Raw genomic sequence first — 14,648 nt, 5'->3', positions numbered from 1 at the left:
TGTAAAGTCAAGCGGAAACACTATGCCCTGTTACTATACACTATGAAAATATATTTGTGGTGGATGCATACCTCAGGAAAACTAATAAAGACGAATCCAAAACAAAAAAAAACATTTCTTTGCTTCCCAAGGGGCAAGCACTCAAACAAGGAACTTGGTGCAGCGCCAAAGTCATTAGAAGTGCCCCCAGCCTACTCACAAGGACATGAAACATGTCCACACCAATGATGCTGAACACTTGGGAGACCAGGGCGTTTTCAGACTCTAGTTTTTTATTATTTCCACTACAGCTGCCATATTTTCCTGTAAAAATCTAAGAATGCAGTAGAGAGTACTTTTTCACATCACTATAAATTTGCGTCCGTAGATCATCTCATTTCTTGCCTTTGGCATCATCACTCGGCAAACGTTCTTTAAACGGTCGCCACATGGATAAAATAGCATTCACGGCCTCTAGGACTGAAAACCACCGGCTAAATGGCAGAGTTGGGATGGCTCTTTCTTTGATGCCACATGAAGCACACAATTAGAAATATTTGTGTTTTAGTTCCAGTGCATAAGGAAACAGTGCACCAGAATCGACTACAAAGTCAACAGCATTCCTCATTAACTCTGAAGATTGTAAAGATGCTTTCAGCGTACCATCCGGCAAGGGCAAGGATCTCTTACAGGGAAGCACTTCAGCTCAGGTAATGGTGTTGACAGGTCATCACACAACTTTACATATACGTAGCTGAATCACTGCAAATACGATCAATATCACTCCAATCTTTGTTGATCTTGGTAAGAGCTTTTTGCAGCTGCATTCCAAGTGACACTGTGATCCATGTTTTCCAAAAGTCTGGTGTCATGCTTATGAAACCAGCCCTTTTACCTATCAGTGAAATAATCAAATGTAGCTGATTCTCTAAAGTTCATAAATTGATTAAATAAGATCAAAACCATGCTTCTAAACCCTGCATCTTTAGACCAAAGACCACTAAACTGAAAAAAAGCAAAAGGAAGAGGAAACAATATTGTAGTGACATCCCTAAGCAACAAAACTCATGCAGAATAATGTTAGCCCAGTCTTTCTTGCTGCTACCTTGCATAACAAAGTTACATTGTCAGTGGCGGCTCGCAGAACGAGTGCTGTGGGGCGGCCAGGCGGGGAGGGGCAGGGTTGGGGGTAGTGGAGCTGGACGTACGACGTCCAGGAGTAAAGTAAGTAAATAAATACAACTATTTACCCTGCTCTCACTGTATCACCAACTCGGTGGCCCTGGGACCCACATACACAGTGCGCCGTGTGGCGTGCCGCACCACCACTAAGCTAGGGGGTGCAGCATGCATTTGCAAGCAAGTGTGCTTGCACTTACGTACATGTGTGGTGTGGTGCTACTCAGTGACAGCCGCCGGACGCCGCACGTGTGGGTGTGGGGTGGCCAGGTGTACTGTCATCACTGTCCTGTCCACTCAATAAATCTAGGGCGGGCCACCAGTCCCGCACAACCGCCACCGGCCGCCCCTAAAATAGTGTCGCCTGGGGCTGACAACCCCACAGAGCCCACTTACCTACGCCACTGGTGCGGGGGGGGCAGATTACCTGGCAGTAGTGGAAGCGCAGAGCTCCAAAGGTACTTTGAAAGAAGTCACTTTACATTGCTATAGTGGAAGTACTCAGCCCAACTTGTGCTTTGAGGGAGGCCAAATACAGCTTACATTGCAGCATTTGAGAGGGAGCTCCCTGCGGAGATTACAGTGACACAAGTCATACACACAGGGGTGAGAGGGAGCTCCATGCGGAGCCTACAGTAACACACGTATTACACACAGGGGTGAGAGGGAGCTCCCTGTGGAGACTACAGTAACACAAGTCATACACACAGGGGTGAGAGGGAGCTCCCCGCGGAGATTACAGTAACACAAGTTATACACACAGGGGTGAGAGGGAGCTCCATGCGGAGCCTACAGTAACACACGTATTACACACAGGGGTGAGAGGGAGCTCCCTGTGGAGACTACAGTAACACAAGTCATACACACAGGGGTGAGAGGGAGCTCCCTGCGGAGATTACAGTAACACAAGTTATACACACAGGGGTGAGAGGGAGCTACCTGCAGAGATTACAGTAACACAAGTCATACACACAGGGGTAAAAGGGAGCTCCCTGCGAAGATTACAGTGACACAAGTCATACACACAGGGGTGAGAGGGGGCTCCCTGCAGAGATTATAGAAACACAAGCCACACACACAGGGGCCAGAGGGAGCTCCCTGCGGAGATTACAGAAACACAAGTCATACATTCAGGGGTGAGAGAGAGCTCCCTGCAGAGATTACAGTAACACAAGTCACACACACAGGGTGAGAGGGAGTTCCCTGTGGAGATTACAGTAACACAAGTCATACACACAGGGGTGAGAGGGAGCTCCCTGCTGAGATTACAGTAACACAAGTCATACACACTGGGGTGAGAGGAGCTCCCTGCGGAGATTACAGTAACACAAGTCACACACACAGGGTGAGAGGGAGCTCCCCACGGAGATTACAGTAACACAAGTCACACACACAGGGTGAGAGGGAGCTCATTGTGGAGATTACAGTAACACAAGTTATACACACAGGGGTGAGGGGGAGCTCCCTGCAGAGATTACAGTAACACAAGTCACACACACAGGGGTGAGAGGGAGCTCTCTGCGGAGATTACAGTAACACAAGTCACACACACTGGGGTGAGAGGAGCTCCCTGCAGAGATTACAGTAACACAAATCATACACACAGGGGTGAGAGGGAGCTCCCTGCTGAGATTACAGTAACACAAGTCAAACACACAGGGTGAGAGGGAGCTCCCTGCAGAGACTAAAGTAACACAAGTCATACACACAGGGGTGGGAGGGAGCTCCCTGCGGAGATTACAGTAACACGTCATACACACTGGGTTGAGAAGGAGCTCCCTGCAGAGATTACAGTAACATAAATCATACACACAGGGGTGAGAGGGAGCTCTCTGCAGAGATTACAGTAACACAAGTCATACACACAGGGGTGAGAGGGAGCTCCCTGTAGAGATTACAGTAACACAAGTCATACACACAGGGGTGAGAGGGAGCTCCCTGCAGAGATTACAGTAACACAAGTCATACACACAGGGGTGAGAGGGAGCTCCCTGCAGAGATTACAGTAACAAAAGTCATACACACAGGGGTGAGAGGGAGCTCCCTGCAGAGATTACAGTAACAAAATTCATACACACAGGGGTGAGAGGGAGCTCCCTGCGGATATGACAGTAACACAAATCATACACACAGGGTGAGAGGGGGCTCCCTGCAGAGATTACAGTAACACAAGTCAAACACAGGGGTGAGAGGGAACTCCCTGCAGAGATTACAGTAACACAAGACATACACACAGGGGTGAGAGGGAGCTCCCTGCAGAGATTACAGTAACACAAGACATACACACAGGGGTGAGAGGGAGCTCCCTGCAGAGATTACAGTAACACACGACATACACACAGGGGTGAGAGGGAGCTCCCTGCAGAGATTACAGTAACACAAGTCATACACACAGGGGTGAGAGGGAGCTCCCTGCGGAGATTACAGTAACACAGGTCATACACACAGGGGTGAGAGGGAGCTCCCTGCAGAGATTACAGTAACACACCTCATACACACAGGGGTGAGGGGGAGCTCCCTGCAGAGATTACAGTAACACAAGTAGTACACACATGGGTGAGGGGGAGCTCCCTGCAGAGATTACAGTAACACAAGTCATACACACAGGGGTGAGGGGGAGCTCCCTGCAGAGATTACAGTAACACAAGTCATACACAAGGGGTGAGAGGGAGCTCCCTGCGGAGACTAAAGTAACACAAGTCATATACACAGGGGTGAGAGGGAGCTCCCTGCGGAGATTACAGTAGCACTAGCCATACACTCAGGGGTGAGAGGGAGCTCCCTGCGGAGACTAAAGTAACACAAGTCATATACACAGGGGTGAGAGGGAGCTCCCTGCGGAGACTAAAGTACCACAAGTCATATACACAGGGGTGAGAGGGAGCTCCCTGCAGAGATTACAGAAACACAAGTTGTACACACAGGGGTGAGAGGGAGCTCCATGCGGAGATTACAGTAACACAGGTTATACACACAGGGGTGAGAGGGAGCTCCCTGCAGAGATTGAAGTAACATAAGTAAAACACAGGGGTGAGAGGGAGCTCCCTGCAGAGATTACAGTAACAAAAGACATACACACAGGGGTGAGAGGGAGCTCTCTGCGGAGATTACAGTAACACAAGTCATACACACAGGGGTGAGAGGGAGCTCCCTGCAGAGATTACAGTAACACAAGACATACACACAGGGGTGAGAGGGATCTCCCTGCAGAGATTACAGTAACACAAGACATACACACAGGGGTGAGAGGGAGCTCCCTGCGGAGATTACAGTAACACAAGTCATACACAAGGGGTGAGAGGGAGCTCCCTGAGGAGACTAAAGTAACACAAGTCATATACACAGGGGTGAGAGGGAGCTCCCTGCTGAGATTACAGTAACACAAGACATACACATAGGGGTGAGAGGGAGCTCCCTGCGGAGACTAAAGTAACACAAGTCATATACACAGGGGTGAGAGGGAGCACCCTGCGGAGATTACAGTAACACAAGTCATACACACAGGGGTGAGAGGGAGCTCCCTGCAGAGATTACAGTAACACAAGACATACACACAGGGGTGAGAGGGATCTCCCTGCGGAGATTACAGTAACACAAGTTATACACACAGGGGTGAGAGGGAGCTCCCTGCAGAGATTACAGAAACACAAGTCGTACACACAGGGGTGAGAGGGAGCTCCCTGCGGAGATTACAGTAAAACAGGTTATACACACAGGGGTGAGGGGGAGCTCCCTGCAGAGATTACAGTAACACAAGTTACACACACAGGGGTGAGAGGGAGCTCTCTGCGGAGATTACAATAACACAAGTTATACACACAGGGGTGAGAGGGAGCTCCCTGCAGAGATTACAGAAGCACAAGTCGTACACACAGGGGTGAGAGGGAGATCCCTGCAGAGATTACAGAAGCACAAGTCGTACACACAGAGGTGAGAGTGAGCTCCCTGCGGAAATTACAGTAACACAGGTTATACACACAGGGGTGAGAGGGAGCTCCCTGCAGAGATTGAAGTAACACAAGTCAAACACAGGGGTGAGAGGGAGCTCCCTGCAGAGATTACAGTAACACAAGTCATGCACACAGGGGTGAGAGGGAGCTCCCTGCAGAGATAACAGTAACACAAATCATACACACAGGGGTGAGGGGGAGGTCCCTGCAGAGATTACAGTAACACAAGTCATACACACAGGGGTGAGGGGGAGCTCCCTGCAGAGATTACAGTAACACAACTCATACACACAGGGGTGAGAGGGGGCTCCCTGCAGAGATTACAGTAACACAAGTCATACACACAGGGGTGAGGGGGAGATCCCTGCAGAGATTACAGTAACACAAGTCATACACACAGGGGTGAGAGGGAGCTCCCTGCAGAGATTACAGTAACACAAGTCATACACACAGGGGTGAGAGGGAGCTCCCTGCAGAGATTACAGTAACAAAAGTCATACACACAGGGGTGAGAGGGAGCTCCCTGGGGAGACTAAAGTAACACAAGACATACACACAGGGGTGAGAGGGAGCTCCATGCGGAGACTGAAGTAACACAAGTCAAACACAGGGGTGAGAGGGAGCTCCCTGCAGAGATTACAGTGACACAAGTCATATACACAGGGGTGAGAGGGAGCTCCCTGCGGAGATTACAGTAGCACAAGTCATACACACAGGGGTGAGAGTGAGCTCCCTGCGGAGATTACAGTAACACAAGTCATACACACAGGGGTGAGAGGGAGCTCCCTGCGGAGATTACAGTAACACAAGTTATACACACAGGGGTGAGAGGGAGCTCCCTGCGGAGACTAAAGTAACACAAGTCCTGCACACAGGGGTGAGACAGAGCTCCCTGCGGAGATTACAGTAACACAAGTCATACACGCAGGGTTGAGAGGGGGCTCCCTATGGAGCCTACAGTAACACAAGTCATACACACAGGGGTGAGAGGGAGCTCCCTACGGAGCCTACAGTAACACAAGTCATACACACAGGGGTGAGAGGGAGCTCCCTGCGGAGCCTACAGTAACACAAGTCATACACACAGGGGTGAGAGGGACCTCCCCACGGAGCCTACAGTAACATAAGTCATACACACAGGGGTGAGAGGGAGCTCCCTGCAGAGATTACAGTAACACAAGTCACACACACAGGGGTGAGAGGGAGCTCCCTGCGGAGATTACAGTAACAAAAGTCACACACACAGGGGTGAGGGGGAGATCCCTGTGGAGACTAAAGTAACACAAGTCATACACACAGGGGTGAGAGGGAGCTCCCTGCGGAGATTACAGTAACACAAGTCACACACACAGGGGTGAGAGGGAGCTCCCTGCAGAGATTACAGTAACACAAGTCACACACACAGGGGTGAGAGGGAGCTCCCTGCGGAGATTACAGTAACAAAAGTCACACACACAAGGGTGAGGGGGAGATCCCTGTGGAGACTAAAGTAACACAAGTCATACACACAGGGGGGAGAGGGGGCTCCCTGCGGAGATTACAGTAACACAAGTCATATACACAGGGGTGAGGGGGAGCTCCCTGCGGAGACTAAAGTAACACAAGTCATACAGTCAGGGGTGAGAGGGAGCTCCCTGCGGAGATTACAGTATCACAAGTCATACACACAGGGGTGAGAGGGAGCTCCCTGCGGAGATTACAGTAACACAAGTTATACACACAGGGATGAGAGGGAGCTACCTGCAGAGATTACAGTAACACAAGTCATACACACAGGGGTGAGAGGGAGCTCCCTGCAGAGATTACAGTGACACAAGTCATACACACAGGGGTGAGAGGGGGCTCCCTGCAGAGATTATAGAAACACAAGCCATGCACACAGGGGCCAGAGGGAGCTCCCTGCGGAGATTACAGAAACACAAGTCATGCACTCAGGGGTGAGAGAGAGCTCCCTGCAGAGATTACAGAAACACAAGTCACACACAGCGTGAGAGGGAGTTCCCTGTGGAGATTACAGTAACACAAGTCATACACACAGGGGTGAGAGGGAGCTCCCTGCAGAGATTACAGTAACACAAGTCATACACACTGGGGTGAGAGGAGCTCCCTGCGGAGATTACAGTAACACAAGTCACACACACAGGGGTGAGAGGGAGCTCCCTGCAGAGATTACAGTAACACAAGTCATACACACAGGGGTGAAAGGGAGCTCCTTGCAGAGATTACAGTAACAAAATTCATACACACAGGGGTTAGAGGGAGCTCTCTGCGGAGATTACAGTAACACAAGTCATACACACAGGGGTGAGAGGGAGCTCCCTGCGGAGACTAAAGTAACACAAGTCTTATACACAGGGTGAGAGGGAGCTCCCTGTGGAGATTACAGTAACACAAGTCATACACACAGGGGTGAGTGGGAGCTCCCTGCAGAGATTACAGTAACACAAGTCATACACACAGGGGTGAGAGGGATCTCCCTGTGGAGATTACAGTAACACAAGTCATACACACAGGGGTGAGAGGGAGCTCCCTGCAGAGATTACAGTAACACAAGTCATACACACAGGGGTGAGAGCGAGCTCCCTGCAGAGATTACAGTAACACAAGTCATACACACAGGGGTGAGAGGGAGCTCCCTGTGGAGATTACAGTAACACAAGTCATACACACAGGGGTGAGAGGGAGCTCCCTGCGGAGACTAAAGTAACACAAGTCTTATACACAGGAGTGAGAGGGAGCTCCCTGCGGAGACAAAAGTAACACAAGTCACACACACAGGGGTGAGGGGGAGCTCCCTGCGGAGATTACAGTAGCACAAGTCATATACACAGGGGTGAGAGGGAGCTCCCTGCGGAGACAAAAGTAACACAAGTCACACACACAGGGGTGAGGGGGAGCTCCCTGCAGAGATTACAGTAACACAAGTCATGCACACAGGCGTGACAGGGAGCTCCCTGCAGAGATTACAGTAACACAAGTCATATACACAGGGGTGAGAGGGAGCTCTCTGCGGAGATTACAGTAACACAAGTCATACACAAGGGGTGAGAGGGAGTTCCCTACGGAGACTAAAGTAACACAAGTCATACACACGGGGGTGAGAGGGAGCTCCCTGCAGAGATTACAGTAACACAAGTAATACACAGAGGAGTGAGAGGGAGCTCCCTGCGGAGATTACAGTAACACAAGTCATACACACAGGGGTGAGGGGAAGCTCCCTGCAGAGATTACAGTAACACAAGTCATACACTCAGTGGTGACAGGGAGCTCCCTGCGGAGATTACAGTAACACAAGTCATACACACAGGGGTGAGAGGGAGCTCCCTATGGAGACTAAAGTAACACAAGTCATACACACAGGGGTGAGAGGGAGCTCCCTACGGAGCCTACAGTAACACAAGTCATACACACAGGGGTGAGAGGGAGTTCCCTGCGGAGCCTACAGTAACACAAGTCATACACACAGGGGGGAGAGGGAGCTCCCTGCAGAGATTACAGTAACGCAAGTCATACACACAGGGGTGAGAGGGAGCTCCCTGCGGAGATTACAGTAACACAAGTCATACACACAGGGGTGAGAGGGAGGTCCCTGCAGAGAATACAGTAACACAAGTCATACACACAGGGGGGAGAGGGAGCTCCCAGCAGAGATAACAGTAACACAAGTCATACACACAGGGTTGAGAGCGAGCTCCCTGCGGAGATTATAGTAACACAAGTCATACACACAGGGGTGAGAGAGGGCTCCCTGCAGAGATTACAGTAACACAAGTCATACACACAGGGGTGAGAGGGAGCTCCCTGCGGAGCCTAAAGTAACACAAGTCATACACACAGGGGTGAGAGGGAGCTCCCTGCGGAGCCTAAAGTAACACAAGTCATACACATAGGGGTGAGAGGAAGCTCCCTGCAGAGATTACAGTAACACAAGTCATACACAGAGGGGTGAGAGGGAGCTCCCTGCGGAGATTACAGTAACACAAGTCATACACACAGGGGTGGGGGGAGATCCCTGCGGAGACTAAAGTAACACAAGTCATACAGTCAGGGGTGAGAGGGGGCTCCCTGCGGAGATTACAGTAACACAAGTCATATACAGAGGGGTGAGGGGGAGCTCCCTGCCGAGACTAAAGTAACACAAGTCATACAGTCAGGGGTGAGAGGGGGCTCCCTGCGGAGATTACAGTAACACAAGTCATACACACAGGGGTGAGAGGGAGCTCCCTGCGGAGATTACAGTAACACAAGTCATACACACAGGGGTGAGGGGGAGCTCCCTGCGGAGATTACAGTAACACAAGTCTTATACACAGGAGTGAGAGGGAGCTCCCTGCGGAGACAAAAGTAACACAAGTCACACACACAGGGGTGAGGGGGAGCTCCCTGCGGAGATTACAGTAACACAAGTCATATACACAGGGGTGAGAGGGAGCTCCTTGCGGAGACAAAAGTAACACAAGTCACACACACAGGGGTGAGCGGGAGCTCCCTGCAGAGATTACAGTAACACAAGTCATATACACAGGGGTGAGAGGGAGCTCTCTGCGGAGATTACAGTAACACAAGTCATACACAAGGGGTTAGAGGGAGCTCCCTGCGGAGACTAAAGTAACACAAGTCATACACACGGGGGTGAGAGGGAGCTCCCTGCGGAGATTACAGTAACACAAGTAATACACAGAGGAGTGAGAGGGAGCTCCCTGCGGAGATTACAGTAACACAAGTCATACACACTGGGGTGAGATGGAGCTCCCTGCAGAGATTACAGTAACACAAGTCATACACACAGGGGTGAGGGGGAGCTCCCTGCAGAGATTACAGTAACACAAGTCATACACTCAGTGGTGACAGGGAGCTCCCTGCGGAGATTACAGTAACACAAGTCATACACACAGGGGTGAGAGGGAGCTCCCTGTGGAGACTAAAGTAACACAAGTCATACACACAGGGGTGAGAGGGAGCTCCCTACGGAGCCTACAGTAACACAAGTCATACACACAGGGGTGAGAGGGAGTTCCCTGCGGAGCCTACAGTAACACAAGTCATGCACACAGGGGGGAGAGGGAGCTCCCTGCAGAGATTACAGTAACACAAGTCATACACACAGGGGTGAGAGGGAGCTCCCTGCGGAGATTACAGTAACACAAGTCATACACACAGGGGTGAGAGGGAGCTCCCTGCAGAGAATACAGTAACACAAGTCATACACACAGGGGGGAGAGGGAGTTCCCTGCAGAGATAACAGTAACACAAGTCATACACACAGGGGTGAGGGGGAGCTCCCTGCGGAGATTACAGTAACACAAGTCTTATACACAGGAGTGAGAGGGAGCTCCCTGCGGAGACAAAAGTAACACAAGTCACACACACAGGGGTGAGGGGGAGCTCCCTGCGGAGATTACAGTAACACAAGTCATATACACAGGGGTGAGAGGGAGCTTCCTGCAGAGACAAAAGTAACACAAGTCACACACACAGGGGTGAGGGGGAGCTCCCTGCAGAGATTACAGTAACACAAGTCATACACACAGGCGTGACAGGGAGCTCCCTGCAGAGATTACAGTAACACAAGTCATATACACAGGGGTGAGAGGGAGCTCTCTGCGGAGATTACAGTAACACAAGTCATACACAAGGGGTGAGAGGGAGCTCCCTGCGGAGACTAAAGTAACACAAGTCATACACATGGGGGTGAGAGGGAGCTCCCTGCAGAGATTACAGTAACACAAGTAATACACAGAGGAGTGAGAGGGAGCTCCCTGCGGAGATTACAGTAACACAAGTCATACACACAGGGGTGAGATGGAGCTCCCTGCAGAGATTACAGTAACACAAGTCATACATACAGGGGTGAGGGGGGAGCTCCCTGCAGAGATTACAGTAACACAAGTCATACACTCCGTGGTGACAGGGAGCTCCCTGCGGAGATTACAGTAACACAAGTCATACACACAGGGGTGAGAGGGAGCTCCCTGCAGAGATTACAGTAACACAAGTCATACATACAGGGGTGAGGGGGGAGCTCCCTGCAGAGATTACAGTAACACAAGTCATACACTCAGTGGTGACAGGGAGCTCCCTGCGGAGATTACAGTAACACAAGTCATACACACAGGGGTGAGAGGGAGCTCCCTGTGGAGACTAAAGTAACACAAGTCATACACACAGGGGTGAGAGGGAGCTCCCTATGGAGCCTACAGTAACACAAGTCATACAACCAGGGGTGAGAGGGAGTTCCCTGCGGAGCCTACAGTAACACAAGTCATACACACAGGGGGAGAGGGAGCTCCCTGCAGAGATTACAGTAACACAAGTCATACACACAGGGGTGAGAGGGAGCTCCCTGCGGAGATTACAGTAACACAAGTCATACACACAGGGGTGAGAGGGAGCTCCCTGCAGAGAATACAGTAACACAAGTCATACACACAGGGGGGAGAGGGAGCTCCCTGCAGAGATTATAGTAACACAAGTCATACACACAGGGGAGAGAGAGGGCTCCCTGCAGAGATTACAGTAACACAAGTCATACACACAGGGGTGAGAGGGAGCTCCCTGCAGAGATTATAGTAACACAAGTCATACACACAGGGGAGAGAGAGGGCTCCCTGCAGAGATTACAGTAACACAAGTCATACACACAGGGGTGAGAGGGAGCTCCCTGCGGAGCCTAAAGTAACACAAGTCATACACATAGGGGTGAGAGGGAGCTCCCTGCAGAGATTACAGTAACACAAGTTATACAGTCAGGGGTGAGAGGGGGCTCCCTGCGGAGATTACAGTAACACAAGTCATATACACAGGGGTGAGGGGGAGATCCCTGCGGAGATTACAGTAACACAAGTCATACACACAGGGGTGAGGGGGAGATCCCTGCGGAGACTAAAGTAACACAAGTCATACAGTCAGGGGTGAGAGGGGGCTCCCTGCGGAGATTACAGTAACACAAGTCATATACACAGGGGTGAGGGGGAGCTCCCTACCGAGACTAAAGTAACACAAGTCATACAGTCAGTGGTGAGAGGGGGCTCCCTGCGGAGATTACAGTAACACAAGTCATACACACAGGGGTGAGAGGAAGCTCCCTGCGGAGATTACAGTAACACAAGTCATACACACAGGGGTGAGGGGGAGCTCCCTGCGGAGATTACAGTAACACAAGTCATACAGTCAGGGGTGAGAGGGGGCTCCCTGCGGAGATTACAGTAACACAAGTCATATACACAGGGGTGAGGGGGAGCTCCCTGCGGAGCCTACAGTAACACACGTCATACACACAGGGGTGAGAGGGAGCTCCCTGTGGAGACTACAGTAACACAAGTCATACACACAGGGGCGAGGGGGAGCTCTCTGGGGAGATTACAGTGACACAAGTCATATACACAGGGGTGAGGGGGAGCTCCCTGCCGAGACTAAAGTAACACAAGTCATACACACAGGGGTGAGAGGGAGCTCCCTGCGGAGATTACAGTAACACAAGGCATATACAAGGGGGAGAGGGAGCTCCCTGCGGAGATTACAGTAACACAAGTCATACACAAGGGGTGAGAGGAAGCTCCCTGCTGAGACTAAAGTAACACAAGTCATACACACAGGGGTGAGGGGGAGCTCCCTGCAGAGATTACAGTAACACAAGTCATACACACAGGGGTGAGAGGGAGCTCCCTGCGGAGATTACAGTAACACAAGTCATACACAAGGGGTGAGGGGGAGCTCCCTGCGGAGATTACAGTAACACAAGTCATACACAAGGGGTGAGGGGGAGCTCCCTGCGGAGATTACAGTAACACAAGTCATACACAAGGGGTGAGGGGGAGCTCCCTGCGGAGATTACAGTAACACAAGTCATACACACAGGGGTGAGAGGGAGCTCCCTGCGGAGATTACAGTAACACAAGTCATACACAAGGGGTGAGAGGAAGCTCCCTGCTGAGACTAAAGTAACACAAGTCACACACACATGGGTGAGGGGGAGCTCCCTGCAGAGATTACAGTAACACAAGTCATACACACAGGGGTGAGAGGGAGCTCCCTGCGGAGATTACAGTAACACAAGTCATACACACAGGGGTGAGGGGGAGCTCCCTGCAGAGATTACAGTAACACAAGTCATACACACAGGGGTGAGAGGGAGCTCCCTGCGGAGATTACAGTAACACAAGTCATACACACAGGGGTGAGGGGGAGCTCCCTGCAGAGATTACAGTAACACAAGTCATACACACAGGGGTGAGGGGGAGCTCCCTGCAGAGATTACAGTAACACAAGTCATACACACAGGGGTGAGGGGGAGCTCCCTGCAGAGATTACAGTAACACAAGTCATACACACAGGGGTGAGAGGGAGCTCCCTGCGGAGATTACAGTAACACAAGTCATACACACAGGGGTGAGGGGGAGCTCCCTGCAGAGATTACAGTAACACAAGTCATACACACAGGGGTGAGGGGGAGCTCCCTGCAGAGATTACAGTAACACAAGTCATACACACAGGGGTGAGAGGGAGCTCCCTGCGGAGATTACAGTAACACAAGTCATACACAAGGGGTGAGAGGAAGCTCCCTGCTGAGACTAAAGTAACACAAGTCACACACACATGGGTGAGGGGGAGCTCCCTGCAGAGATTACAGTAACACAAGTCATACACACAGGGATGAGAGGGAGCTCCTTGCAGAGATTACAGTAACACAAGTCATACACACAAGAGTGAGAGGGAGCTCCCTGCGGAGATTACAGTAACACAAGTCACACACACAGGGTGAGAGGGAGCTCCCTGTGGAGATTACAGTAACACAAGTCATACACACAGGCAGAGGTGAGAGGGAGCTCCGCAGTTTATTGTCAAAGATGCTTTTTTCAGTGCCACCCTCCCACTCCTCGCACAGTGCGTCTCCCCCCCCCCTCTCCCCCGCATACACCCTCCCGATGCCCCCTCTCTGGTCCCACCTGGAGATGGAGCTCCCTCCAGACGGAGCTCTGCTGCGCGTGCCGGGTGTCTCCTGAGTCCAGAGGCCCCAGTGCTGCTGTCACATACACCTCCTCTGAGGTCTGACCCTCCCCCGCCCCACCCCGTCCCTCCCTCCCCACCCACAGCTCCTGGCGGTGTCCGGGGCGGCTCTGCTGCTCTCCTCCGCAGCGCAGCGGGGGCAGCACCTCCTGAGCTGCAGCTCCTCCGATGAACTCACCCGCCTCCTGGCGGTGTAGAGGGGGCTGGGGGAGGAGGAGAGCTCACCCTCGACGGCTCCCTATCACTGCTGTCAGCAGCGGCCATTCCCTCGTAGCACTCAGTCATAGCCTGGCATTCACTCTTCGGAACTTAATTCAGCACTCCCTCTGCACAGTCCCTCGTCTAGGATCGCCTCAACACTCCCTCTCCATACCTCACCTCAACACTCTCTCTTCATACCTCACCTCAACAATCTCTCTTCATACCTCACCTCAACACTCTCTCTTCATACCTCACCTCAGCACTCTCTCTTCATACCTCACCTCAACACTCTCTCTTCATACCTCACATCAACACTCTCTCTTCATACCTCAC

General features: G+C 51.5%; 1 protein-coding gene across 2 annotated transcripts in view; it reads right to left on the bottom strand.

Moving 5' to 3' along the window:
• The window catches only part of LOC147678767 (uncharacterized), a 158,211-nt gene extending 143,950 nt beyond the window's left edge, over positions 1-14,261 (bottom strand). Inside the window, exon 1 of one of the 2 annotated variants that reach the window (XM_086946223.1) lies at positions 14,067-14,261. The gene's annotated coding sequence lies outside the window, so the exon portion shown is untranslated. Of the gene's footprint in view, positions 1-14,053 lie in introns of both variants that reach the window. The other variant, XM_086946222.1, reaches the window with a different exon arrangement.
• Positions 14,262-14,648: the final 387 nt, after the last annotated feature.

This window comes from Lissotriton vulgaris, chromosome 12 (genome assembly GCF_964263255.1).
Source record: "Lissotriton vulgaris chromosome 12, aLisVul1.2, whole genome shotgun sequence".
Taxonomy (NCBI): Eukaryota; Metazoa; Chordata; class Amphibia; order Caudata; family Salamandridae; genus Lissotriton; species Lissotriton vulgaris.
The sequence above is the reverse complement of the archived record's forward strand: the minus strand, read 5'-3'. Positions and strand labels throughout refer to the sequence as shown.